We start from the raw sequence: 12074 nt of genomic DNA, 5'->3' as shown, positions 1-12074 counted from the left end.
GGAGGAGAGAATCTTATCAATTTCTATCCTGGATTCACAGTGATGGCTTTTGTAAACTCCTTTTACAGGCTGTGAGAAGGGCAGCATTTACACACCGCAAACTCAGACCAACAGCAACAACTTACCTTTATATAGCACCTTTAAAACGTCACAGTAACGCAGCCAGACAATAATTGACACACATACTTTGTTTGTGGTCCAGTGCACTGACACAAAGTTCCTTCACAACTGTAACAATTTTATTGCGGTTGCTGTGAAGGCTGCGCTCACTCTGCTTGTACACCTGGTCTTCAAAGGAGGCAAAACAGGACTAATGCTGCCGAGCTCAGCTTTTTATGATCAGAAAATATCAACTGTTTAGCCTCACCAGGAAATGCACAAAAGAGGCAGCAGTGCTGATTGGCTGCCCAGGAAAGTCCTATTTAGATTAAACTCCTTCACCCAGAGAGTGCTGAGAATGTGGAACTTGCTGACACAGGGAGTAGTTGAGGTGAAGAGCTGGGATGCATTTAAGGGGAAGCTGGATAAACACATGGGAGAAAGGAATAGAAGGAGATGCTAATAGGGTGAGGTGAAGAGAGATGGGAGGAGGCTCGTGTGGAGCACAAACACCGCATGGACCAGTTGGGCCGATTGGCCTGTTTCTGTGCTGTACAATCTGTGTAATTCTATGCAATAAGAGAGGAAAGAATGTTCCAGAGAAACTAAAATGATCTGTTCTGCATTTTTTTCCTGAACGTACAGTGATGTCTTTTGTAAACTGCTTTTACAGGTAATAACATCAGCCTTTGAATGTGGAAGGAGAAATGTTTGTCTGTTCTGTCTGTGGGAAAAGATTTCAAACATCAGTGTGACTGGAAAAGCACCGAGACACACACACCCGAGTGAGAGTGTTCCAGTGCACTGACTGTGGAAAGAGCTTTAACCAGTTACACAACGTGAAAAAACATCGCACCATTCACAGCGGGGAGAAACCGTACACGTGTTCTGTGTGTGGACGAGGCTTCAACTGATCGTCCAACCTGGAGACACAAGGACTCCTGCACCACGGAGAAACCATGGAAATGTGGGGACTGTGGGAAGGGATTCAATTATCCGTCCCAACTGGAAACTGGGGAGAGACTGTTCAACTGCTCCTTCTGTTGGAAGGGATTTACTCAATTGTCTAGCATGCTGACATGCCAGCGAGCTCGCAATAGGGAGAGGCCATTCACCTGCTCCATGTGTGGGAAGGGATTCACTTGTTCATCCCACCTCACTGCACACCAACTTGATCACGCTGATGAGAGACATTTTAAATGCTCTGACTGTGGGGACAGCTTTAAAACCTCTGAGGAGCTGATTGAACACCAGCGAGTTCACACTGACGAGAGACTGTTCTGTTGCTCTCACTGCGGGAAGAGGTTCCGACTGTCATTCCATCTGGCTGAACACCAGCTCCTTCACACTCATGAGAGTCCATTCAGTTGCTTTCACTGTGGGGAGAGGTTCAGCCAGTCATTGCAACTCGCTGAACACCAGCAGGTTCACACCAGGGAGAGACCGTACAACTGCTCCGAGTGTGGGAAGGGATTCATTCATTCAGCCCACCTTTTAAAACATGAGGGTATTCACACTGGGGACAGTCGGTTCTGCTGCTCCATGTGTGCAAAAGGATTCACTCGTTCTATCCACCTTTTGACACGCAAGTGCGTTCACACAGGGGAGAGGCCATTCACCTGTTCAGTGTGTGGGAAGGGATTCACTCGTTCAAGCCACCTTTTGACACACAAGCGAGCTCACTCTGGGGAGAGGCCGTTCACTTGCTCTGTCTGTGGTAAGGGATTCATTCAGTCATCCCACCTCTTTACACACCAGTGAGTTCACACTGGGGAGAAGCTGTTCACCTGCTCCATGTGTGGGAAGAGTTTCCCTCGTTCATCCCACCTTTTGATACACCAGCGAGTTCACACCAGTGAGAGGCCGTTCACCTCCTCCGTTTGTGGGAGGGATTTACTTGTTTACCCCACCTTTTGATACACCAGCCTGTTCACACCGGTGAGAGGCCATTCACCTGCTCTGTGTGTGGGAAGGGATTTACTTGTTTACACCACCTTTTGATACACCAGCCTGTTCACACTGCAGAGAGGCCATTCACCTGCTCTGTGTGTGGGAAGAGATTCGCTCAGTCATCCCACTTCCATGAACACCAATGTGTTCACTCTGATAAGAGACCTTTTAAATGTTCTGACTGTGAGAATACCTTTAAAGGAAGTAATGAGCTGCTGAAACATCACCGCACTCACACTGGAGAGAAACCGTTCACCTGCTCTGTGTGTCAGAAGGGATTTGCTACATCATCTCGCCTGCTGAGACACCGGCGAATTCATACCAGGGAGAGGCCGTTCACCTGCTCCGTGTGTGGGAAGAGATTCACCGATTCATCCCACCTACTGTGACACCAGCGAGTTCACACTGGGGAGGGCCGTTCACCTGCTCCGTGTGTGGGAAGGGATTCACTCAGTCATCCAACCTGCTGACACACCAGCGAGTTCACACGTGACTGCAGGGGTTGGATTCTGCTGTTTTTGCTGCTGTTAATCACATCCAGGACTGAACCATGTTCATTCTGACAGTTGGTGTTTGTTTCTGTTGATGTTAATGACCCTATAACTGGGCTGGAGATTAATATTCTGGGTCAATGCAAAATAAATCAGCTTTGTTTCAAACACAAGGTGTCGAGTCCTTGATTCCTCCAAGATAGGAGGAGACTAATTGATGTCCTGTTATCAACTGCTTCATTTTTGGGGTTTGAGTGCTCAGCCTGCCCCTGTCCTTCAGCCCCCTTCACTCACTCTGCAGCGGGTCCTCGGCTCCTCTGATCTGCAGCTCAACACCCTTTTTAATGGGAAATATTCGCGCACAAAAGGTGCAGCAGGGAAATGGAGCAGCAGAGGGGGCTCGGCGGGGAGAGGTCCTGCTTCACCTCACGTTAAAGGGAGCAAAAGTCCAAGGCTGGAAAGAGAGAGCCCAGAAAAAGATCAGAAGCTGCTGAGTGAAGGAATGGGATTGGGAGGTGGAGACAGTGAGCTTCCTCCCTGAGACTAAATCCAGGGACCACTTACATTGTGTCACCAAATCCAGGGACCACATACACTAAGACACCAAATCCAGGGAACACTTACACTGTGACACCAAATCCAGGGACCACATACACTGAGACACCAAATCCAGGGACCACTTACACTGAGACACCAAATCCAGGGAACACTTACACTGTGACACCAAATCCAGGGACCACTTACACTGAGAATATAAGAACATAAGAAATAGGAGCAGGAGTAGGCCACTTGGCCCCTCCAGCCTGCTCCGCCATTCAATAAGATCATGGCTGATCTTGGGCTCGAAGCCACTTCCCCGCCCGCTCCCCATAACCCTTCACTCCCTTATCTTGCAAAAATGTGTCTATCTCCACCTTAAATGTATTTAATGACCCAGCCTCCACAGCTCTCTGGGGCAGAGAATTCCACAGATTTATGACCCTCTGAGAGAAGAAATTCCTCCTCATCTCAGTTCTAAAAGGGCGACCCTTTATTCTAAAACTGTGCCCCCGAGTTCTAGACTTCCCCACAAGGGGAAACATCTGCTCTGGACTTGTCGACCCCCTCAGTATCAAATATGTTTCAATAAGATCACCTCTCATTCTTCTAAATTCCAATGAGTGTAGGCCCAACCTGCTTAACCTTTCCTCATAAGTCAACCCCCTCATCTCTGGAATTAACCTGCTGAATCGTCTCTGAACTGCCTTCAATGCAAGTATATCATTCCTTAAATAAGGAGACCAAAACTGTACGCAGTACTCAAGGTGTGGGCTCACCAATACCCTGTACAGATGTAGCAGGACTTCCCTGCTTTTATACTCCAACCCCTTTAAAATAAAGACCAACATTCCATTTACCATTTTGATTACTTGCTGTACCTGCATGCTAACATTTTGTGTTTCATGCACAAGGACCCCCAGGTCCCTCTGTACTGTAGCATTTTAGAGTCATAGAGTCATAGAGTTATACAGCACAGAAAGAGGCCCTTCGGCCCTGAATTGATGCGCTATCAATTACTCATAAAAGACTGAGAGTTAGAAGAGTAACCAAAGGCTTTTATTAACAACAGAATGGAGGTCTGCCTCGCGTGGTCGACCGGTCCATGATACTAAGGGCTGGGGAGCAGTCACCTTTATACTAGGACCTGTGGGAGGAGTCAGCCGAGGCATGTCCAGGCATGTACACAGTGGAATACAAACAGGACAAACAGGAATACAAACAGTGGTTTACCACATTCACCCCTTGTTTAAAATTGAGTCCGGCGGGGTGAAGTGTATTAAAAGTTAGTGTATTGGAGTCTCTCCGGAGGTCTTGTCTGCCGCTGTGATCTGCGTGGCGACGGCAGGGGTAGTGAAGTTTCCGGCGTCGAGTCCTGCGTAGGCTGTGGCACAGGCGTGTCGTCCTCGTAGATGTCGAGCGGGTCGCGGGGCCCAGGCCTGCCGTCTGCTGGGGCTGGATATCGGATCGTGGGGGGGGGTGGTAGTGGGTAGTGGGTTACTGCGGCCCCCGAGGGTGCAAGGTCTCTTATGGAGACTGTGTCCTCCCGCCCGTCCGGGTATGCGATGTAAGTATACTGGGGGTTGGCGTGGAGGAGGTCGACCCTCTCGACCAGGGGGTCCATTTTATGGGTCCTCACGTGTCTTCTCAGTAGGACCGGCCCTGGGGACGTCAGCCATGGCGGTAGCGATGTCCCCGATGTGGACTTCCTTGGGAAGACAAACATTTTCTCATGAGGGGTGGCGTTAGTGGCAGTGCAGAGCAGTGACCGAATAGAGTGGAGCGCATCGGGGAGCACATCCTGCCAGCGGGAGGTTGGAAGGCCCCTAGACTTTAAGGCTAGCAGGACGGCCTTCCAAACTGTCGCATTTTCTCTTTCCACCTGTCCGTTCCCCCGGGGGTTGTAACTGGTGGTCCTGCTTGTGGCAATACCCCTAGTTAGCAGGTACTGACGGAGTTCGTCGCTCATAAACGATGAGCCCCGGTCGCTATGGATATAGCTGGGGAAGCCGAACAGGGTGAAGAGGTTGTTCAGACATTTAATGACCGTGGCACTGGTCATGTCCGGGCAGGGGAAGGCGAACGGGAAACGGGAGTACTCATCAATAATATTGAGGAAGTACACATTGCGGTCGGAGGAGGGGAGAGGCCCTTTAAAATCGACGCTCAGGCGCTCGAAGGGGCGAGTGGCTTTTATCAGGTGGGCCCTGTCTGGTCTATAAAAGTGCGGTTTGCACTCAGCGCAGACTTGGCAGTTCCTGGTCATGGTCCTGACCTCCTCAATGGAGTAAGGCAGGTTGCGGGCCTTGATGAAGTGGAAGAACCTGGTGACCCCCGGGTGGCAGAGGTCATTGTGGAGGGCCCGCAGTCTATCGATCTGCGCGCTGGCGCAGGTGCCACGCGATAGCGCATCCGGGGGTTCATTTAGCTTCCCGGGCCGGTACAAGATCTCGTAGTTGTAGGTGGAAAGTTCGATTCTCCACCTCAAGATCTTGTCATTTTTGATTTTGCCCCTCTGCTTGTTGTTAAACATAAAAGCAACTGAACGCTGGTCAGTGAGCAGGGTAAATCGTTTTCCGGCCAGGTAGTGCCTCCAATGACGCACAGCCTCCACAATCGCCTGGGCCTCCTTCTCAACAGCGGAGTGTCTGGTCTCCGGGCCTTGGAGGGTTCGTGAAAAGAAGGCCACGAGTCTCCCCGCCTGATTGAGGGTAGCGGCCAGGGCAAAGTCAGACGCGTCGCTTTCCACCTGGAAGGGGATGGATTCGTCCACTGCGTGCATGGTGGCTTTGGCAATGTCCTCCTTGATACGGTGGAAGGCTAAGCGGGCCTCTGCCATCAAGGGAAAAGAGGTGGACTTGATCAGCGGACGGGCCTTGTCCGCATAGTAGGGGACACACTGGGCGTAATAGGAGAAAAACCCTAGGCACCTCTTCAGGGCCTTGAGGCAGTGGGGCAGTGGAAGTTCCATAAGGGGACGCATCCGGTCGGGGTCGGGGCCGATGACTCCGTGTTCCACAACACAGCCAAGGATGGCGAGGCGGTTTGTGCGGAATATGCACTTCTCCTTGTTATGTGTCAGGTTTAGGAGTTGGGCGGTGCGGAGGAATTTTTCGAGGTTTGCGTCATGGTCCTGCAAGTCACGGCCGCAGATGGTCACATTGTCCAGATATGGGAAAGTGGCCTGCAACGCATTTTGATCTACCATCCGGTCCATCTCCCTTTGGAAGACGGAGACCCCGTTGGTGACGCCAAAGGGAACCCTAAGGAAGTGATAGAGGCGGCCGTTTGCCTCAAAGGCAGTGTACTGGCGGTCCTCAGGGCGGATGGGGAGCTGGTGGTATGCTGATTTCAGGTCAATGGTCGAGAAGACGCGGTACTGCGCGATCTGGTTGACCATATCAGCTATACGGGGGAGTGGGTAGGCATCCAGCAGGGTGTAGCGATTTATTGTCTGGCTGTAGTCGATGACCAGGCGCTGCTTCTCGCCGGTCTTAACGACCACAACCTGGGCTCGCCAGGGGCTGGTGCTGCCCTCAATAATCCCTTCTTTCAGGAGCCGCTCCACTTCGGTTTTAATGAAAACCCTGTCCCCGGCACTGTATCGCCTGCTCTTTGTGGCGATGGGCTTACAGTCGGGGGTGAGGTTAGCAAACAGTTGGGGGGGGGTGACTCTGAGTGTGGAGAGGTTGCACCTGGTGCGCGGCGGGCAGTTTGGAAGCTGCTGGCTGCGGACTGTGAGTGGGGGTAGGGGTCCACCGTACGCCATCGTAACACTTTTAAGGTGGCACTGAAAATCTAACCCCAGCAGGACGGCAGCGCAGAGGTCAGGCAGGACCAGAAGTTTAAAATGATCGTACACGGTCCCGTCTACTACGAGTGTCACCACGCAGTAGCCGCCGATGTCCGCCGACTGGGACTCGGAGGCCATAGAAATCCGCTGTTGCGCAGGCAGGACTGGGAGAGAGCAACGCTGCACCGTGTCGGGGTGGATGAAGCTCTCCGTGCTCCCAGAGTCAAAAAGGCAGATTGTATCGTGACCATTTACCTTAATGTCCATTGTGGAACTGGCCAGTTGGTGCGGTCTCGCTTGGTCCAGTGTAACGGATGCCAGCGTAGGGGTCGGTGTGTCGCTGCGGGTATCAGATGAGGCGGTGTCGGGGGCCTGCTGCGTCCCGGCTGTCATCCAAGATGGCGGCGTCCATGATCCCCATGTGGCTGGAGGCGTCCAAAATGGCTGCTGTACCGGTGATTCGCACATGGCCGGGGAGGTCCAAGATGGCGGCCCGCATGGCCCACACGCGGCGCTGCTGGGGTTCGGGGTGGCTTTGGCCCTGCAGACGCTAGCGTAGTGTCCCTTCTTCCCGCAGCCCGAGCAGATCGTGTTTTTCGCCGGGCAGCGCGCTCTGGGGTGTTTTGCCTGGCCACAGAAGTAGCATTTCTGGCCTTGGGGCACTGCTGTCTGGCCTTGGGACACTGTTGCAGTAGTTGGGCCGTTGTTGGGGTGTGGCTGGGGTGGCACGGCGCTATGAGGCGGTCCTACCGTGTCCCAGGCTGTCATTCCCCGCGGCGTCCACGGTGCAGAGGAGTAGGCATCCATGCCCTGGTAGGCTGCATCCAACGATAGTGCGAGTTCAGAGGCCTTGTTGAGGTCGAGGTTACTCTGCTCCAACAGTCGCTGTCGGGTGTAATTGGATCTGTCGCCCGCTACAAAAGCATCCCGGATAAGTTCCTCTGTGTACACGGCGGCCTTTACATCCTTACAACCACAGGCCCGGCCAAGCACAGACAGTGCCTGAAGGTATTCCACGGTCGATTCCCCAGGTTGTTGTTTACGACTCCCCAGGAGGTGCCTGGCGTACACTTCGTTCACTGGGCGCGTGTACTGGTCCTTGAGGAGCTTGATAGCGTCCGCGTACGAGGTCGCGTCTTGGATGACCGAGTACACTCGGTGGTTCACTTTGGAGGTCAGGACATCCAGTTTGTCCTCGTCCGATTTGATTGCTTCGGAGGCGGTCAGGAATTTTTCGAAACACTTAAGCCAGTGAGTAAACTTGGTGGATGAGTCCGCCTCCCGATGATCTAAGTCCAGGCATGCTGGTGTGAGGATCTTCTCCATTATAAAAATGTTGTTAATAAAATTGATGCGCTATCAATTACTCATAAAAGACTGAGAGTTAGAAGAGTAACCAAAGGCTTTTATTAACAACAGAATGGAGGTCTGCCTCGCGTGGTCGACCGGTCCATGATACTAAGGGCTGGGGAGCAGTCACCTTTATACTAGGACCTGTGGGAGGAGTCAGCCGAGGCATGTCCAGGCATGTACACAGTGGAATACAAACAGGACAAACAGGAATACAAACAGTGGTTTACCACAGGCCCATCATGTCCGCGCCGGCCATCAGGCCCTGTCTAATCTAATCCCATTTTCCAGCATTTGGTCCATAGCCTTGTATGCTATGGCATTTCAAGTGCTCATCCAAATAATCTCTCTCCATTTAAATAATAATTTGCTTTTTTATTTTTCCTGCCAATGTGTATAACCTCGCACTTTCCCACCATATACTCCATCTGCCAAATGTTTGCCCACTCAGTTAGCCTGTCTATATCCCTTTGCAGATTCTTTGAGTCCTCTGCACAACTTGATTTCCCACCCATCTTTGTATCATCTGCAACTTGGCTACATTACACTCAGTCCCTTCATCCAAGTCATTAATGTAGATTGTAAATAGTTGTGGCCCCAGCACCGATCCCTGTGGCACCCCGCTAGTTACTGTTTGCCAACCGGAAAATGACCCATTTATCCCGACTCTCTGTTTTCTGTTAGTTAGCCAATTCTCTATCCATGCTAATATATTACCCCTAATTCTGTGAGCTCTTATCTTATGCAGTAACCTTTTATGTGGCACCTTATCGAATGCCTTCTGGAAATCCAAATAAGCCACATCCACTGGTTCATCTTTGTCCAACCTGCTCGTTACCTCCTCAAAGAACTCCAGCAAGTTTGTTAAACATGATTGCCCTTTCATAAAACCATGCTGACTTCTTGACTGCATTATGATTTTCCAAATGCCCTGCTACTGCTTCCTTAATGAAGGACTCCAGCATTTTCCCAATGACAGATGTTAGGCTAACTGGTCTATAGTTTCCTGCTTTCTGTCTCCCTCCTTTCTTAAATAGGGGTATTACATTTGCGGTTTTCCAATCCTCTGGGATTTCTCCAGAGTCCAGGGAATTTTGGTACATTGCAACCAATGCATCCACTATCTCTGCAGCCACTTCTTTTAAGACTCTGGGATGCAGGTCATCTGGTCCAGGGGGCTTGTCATCTTTTAGTCCCATTATTTTACCAAGTACTATTTCCTTAGTGATAGTGATTGTCCTTAGTTCCCCCTCCCTGTGACCCCTTGATTATCCATTATTGGGATGTTGTTAGTGTCTTCTACCGTGAAGACAGATACAAAATATTTGTTCAGAGTCTCTGCCATTTCCGCATTCCCCATTATTAATTCCCCAGTCTCATCCTCTAAGGGACCAACATTTACTTTAGCTACCCTCTTCCTTTTTATATACCTGTAGAAGCTCTCACTATCTGTTTTAATGTTTCTTGCCAGTATACTGTCATAATTCATCTTCATTCTCTTTATTATTATTTTAGTCATCCTTTGCTGGTTTAAAAAAATTTCCCAGTCCTCTGGGCTCCCACTAATCTTGGCAACATTGTATGCCTTCGTTTTCAATTTGATACCATCCTTTACTTCCTTAGTTAGCCACGGATGGTGCTCCCTTCTCTTAAAATCTTTCTTTCTCACTGGAATATATTTTTGTTGAGACTTATGAAATATCTCCTTAAATGTTCACCACTGCATTTCAACTGTCTTACTCTTTAATTTGTTTTTCCAGTCCACTTTAGCCAGTTCTACCCTCATGTAATTGCCTTTGTTTAAGATCAGGACACTGGTTGAGATACAACTTTCTCACCCTCCAACTGAATTTGAAATTCAACCAGGCTATGATCACTCTTTCCTAGAGGATCCTTTACTATGAGATCATTTATTAATTCTGTCTCATTACATAGTACCAGATCCAAGATAGCCTGCTCCCTGGTTGGTTCCATTACATGCTGTTCTAGGAAACCATCCCGGATGCACTCTATGAACTCCTCCTCAAGGCTACCATGGCCAATTTGATTTGTCCAATCAATATGGAGATTAAAATCACCCATGATTATTACCGTACCTTTTTTACAGACCTCCATTATTTGTTGATTTATACTCTGTCCAATAGTAATGCTACTGTTCGGGGGCCTGTAGACTACGCCCACCAGAGACTTTTTCCCTTTATTATTTTTTATCTCCACCCAAACCGATTCTACATCTTGATCTTCTGAGCCAGCATCACTTCTCGCCACTGCACTGATCCCATCCTTTAGCAACAAAGCCACCCCACCTCCCTTTCCTTTCTGTCTATCCTTCCGAATTGTCAAATACCCTGGAATATTCAGTTCCCAGCCTTGATCACCTTGCAACCACGTCTCTGTAATGGTGATCAGATCATACCCACTTGTATCTATTTGTGCCATAAGCTCATCTATCTTGTTACAAATGCTGCATGCATTCAGATATAGAGCTTTAAATTTTGTCTTTTTACCATTCCTCCTTGTTTTGGCCCCATTTTTTGTTGCACTCTTATTTTTAAACATTCTGTCCCTTCCTGTCACACTCTGGTTATTATTTCCCCCATCTCTATCCTGCTCTATTGCTTTCTCATTTCTCAATTGGGAATCAAAGGGCCTCAGTATGCGGAATGGTCATGGTGGTGAAACCAGCTCTAGTGAGGGTGAAAGGTGGGTAATGGATGAAGATATGATGGTGGAATCAGATGGTGACTGGTGGGGCCTGGTGACAGGTTATTGTCCGAAGCCCTTTTCAGGCAGGCCGATGATTGGATGTAACCAGAGCAACACCTGGATCCACCTGTTCTTGTCCCCAAATCCCAAAGTCTAATGTCCCTGATGTCTTTTTCTGTGGGAAATGTCGAGATGTGAAAGAAGGAAGGAAATCAGGCTCGGGCCAGAAAGAATGAACAATTCATAAGGCTGTTTTGTGACTCGTCTGCGTGAGGTTAAAAAAAAATGAAATGAAAAAGGATGCGTCCAGTGACACTGGCATTGTCAATAGTGGTTTCTATCCCTAACCCCAAACCACTAACCCCTAATCTTAACCCATAACGATAACCACTAACCTCTAATCCAAACTACTAACCTCTAGTCCTAACACTAACCACTAACTCTAAACTGTTCAGTGTCAAAAGTCATTGTGATGTCACCGATGATGCAGGTCGGTCGCATTAACAATTGTCATTGTGATGTCAGTGCTGATGTAGGTTACCTATGTTGTCAATAGTCATTGTGATGTCACCAGCAATGCAGGTCGGTCGTGTTGTCAATAGTCATTGTGATGTCACCGATGATGCAGGTCGGCCGCATTAACGATAGTCATTGTGATATCACCGACGATGCTGTGGAATTCACTTCCAGGGTCAGTGGTTGGGTGACACGGTTCTGTGGTGACAAGTGATCCTCATGTTTTTATCCAGGACAGGCCTCAGCCGTCACTTGCTCCAAATGTTGATGCAATGGTTCAAGCCGAGAGGTGCCAGGGATCAGGAGCTGCAGCAGTTGTAAATAAAATCTAACTGTAATCACTGATATAGTTTATCTTCATTTATTCCTATTTTAATAACTTTTGCTGAATGTGGCCCACGCCAAGGGCCAGGATATCGGATCAGACCCACCATAGAAAATGAGTTTGACACCCGAGGTCGACAATGTCAACCGAATTCCCCTCATCCACCAACCTAGCAACTTCTTCGCAAAACTCCAGCTAGTTTGTAAGATGTGACCTTGTTTTCCGGAAGCCGTGTTGAGTCTAACAGCCCCTTCCCTTTCCCCGGTGATCATAAACAGCATCTCTCAGGATCCCTTCAAGCATCTTC

At 49.4% G+C, this 12074-nt stretch overlaps 1 pseudogene; it reads left to right on the top strand.

Moving 5' to 3' along the window:
- The first annotated feature begins 946 nt into the window (after nt 1-946).
- LOC147119370 (uncharacterized) overlaps nt 947-12074 on the top strand; it is a 49087-nt pseudogene continuing 37959 nt past the window's right edge.

Source organism: Somniosus microcephalus, chromosome 4, assembly GCF_052327205.1.
Source record: "Somniosus microcephalus isolate GS21.2 chromosome 4, FLI_Smic_1.0, whole genome shotgun sequence".
Taxonomy (NCBI): Eukaryota; Metazoa; Chordata; class Chondrichthyes; order Squaliformes; family Somniosidae; genus Somniosus; species Somniosus microcephalus.
The sequence above is the reverse complement of the archived record's forward strand: the minus strand, read 5'-3'. Positions and strand labels throughout refer to the sequence as shown.